The sequence below is a fragment of the Cebus imitator genome, unplaced genomic scaffold, assembly GCF_001604975.1.
Source record: "Cebus imitator isolate Cc_AM_T3 unplaced genomic scaffold, Cebus_imitator-1.0 Scaffold254, whole genome shotgun sequence".
NCBI lineage: Eukaryota > Metazoa > Chordata > Mammalia > Primates > Cebidae > Cebus > Cebus imitator.
The window spans coordinates 576,950-578,786 of NW_016107569.1; positions in this window are offsets into that span (position 1 = coordinate 576,950).

Sequence of the window (1,837 nt, forward strand, 5' to 3'; positions counted from 1 at the left end):
GGGAGGCTGAGGCGGGCGGATCATGAGCTCAAGAGTTCGAGACCAGCCTGGCCAACATGGTGAAACCCCTGTCTCTACTTAAAAAAAAAAAAAAAAGAAAAAGAAAAATTAGCCAGGCGTGGTGGCACACGCCTGTAGACCCAGCTCTTCAGGAGGCTGAGGCAGGAGAGTTTCTTGAACCCGGGAAGCGGAGGCTGCAGTGAGTCGAGCCTGGGCGACAGAGTGAGACTCCGTCTCGAAGAAGGAAAAAAAGAAAAGCTAACTGCTGACAGCGAGGTTTCTTGGCTTACAAACCCATCTTCAGAGCCAAGTGGGGGAATTGAGGACATTTGGTCAAAGGAGAAGAATCCAGGAGAACTGTGTCCAGCAGAAATCGGTGCATGGCTTCTCATTTCTGTAGCTTTATGATCTGTGGGGGGGAAAACCAAAAACACCCCGTCCTGGACATAATTCTCTGTAGAAGAGGAAGGAGCATATGTGAGAATGAGCTTATCTGTAAAGATCATCGTGAAGTTGTTGAAGAAGTTAAATGGAAGACTCGAAAGAAATTCATCACGACAAAAAGCTAAACGTTTTTCCAGATCAAGCTTTGTTATCTGAAGTGTATGAGGCCCAGGAGAGATCCAGCTCACTTTCTGAGAGAAGGTTTTTGGCAGGTTTATTCGAATTCTCAGTCATGCTGTACTTGCCAGCATGATAAAGCTAGGCAGTGGCAAGAATGGCAAGAGCCTGAAAACTGGGCAAAATTTCCATGTTATCAGAGAAACGGGAAAGGATAACGGTAGATCTTACTTCTCATGCCACTTGCTTATATTTAATAAGCTGAAGCTGACGATGCTGTCTAGTGAAAATCCCTGCAAGCAGTGTTCCTTGGGCTTGTTAAACAAGGGTAACATCCCACCAGATCTGTATAATGAGACCAAAAGGTGAAGTCCATCAGCTAGTCACCTTCATGATAGTATCTCCAGGCGACCCATGGAAACAGTGAGGCTTAGGCATATAAAGAGGCACCATATGAGGCAGAAATAAGGTGACTTGAACAGCATTCTGCTTTAGAGTTGTTTTGAAAATACTCCCAAATCAGATCTTCTTCTTCTTCTTCTTCTTATTATTATTATTATTATTATTATTTGAGACAAAGCTTTACTCTCCCAGGCTGGAGTGCAGTGGTACAATCAACAGTTTACTTCAGTGTCAACCTCCCAGGCTCAAGTGATCCTCCCATCTCAGCTTCCTGAGTAGCAAGGACTACAGACACACACTGCAATACCAGGCTCATTTAAAAAAAAAAATTTTTTTTGTAGGCTAGACATGGTGGCTCAGGCCTGTAATCCTAGCACTTTGGGAGGCCACGGCAGGTGGATCACAAGGTCAGGAGTTCGAGACCAGACTGGCCAACATAGTGAAACCCTGTCTCTACTAAAAATACAAAAATTAGCCAGGCATGGTGGCATGAGCATGTAGTCCCAGCTCATTTCTACTAAAAATACAAAAGGAGGCTGAGGCAGGAGAATCACTTGAACCCAGGAGGTGGAGGTTGTGGTGAGCTGAGATTGTACTACTGCACTTCAGCCTGGGCAATCGAGTGAACTCCGTCTCAAAAAAAATGAATAAATAAAATAAATACATAATAAATTGTAGAGATTGGGATCTCACTATGTTTCCTAAACTGGTCTTGAACTTGTAAGCTCAAGCAGTCCTCCCACCTCAGTCTCCCAAAGTACTGGGATTACAGGCATGAATGCCCAGCTTCAAATTAGGTCATTAAGAGCATTCCGTATCATTAAAATATCTAGGGAGATTAAAAACACCCAGGATTGTTCATCAGCATAGGACC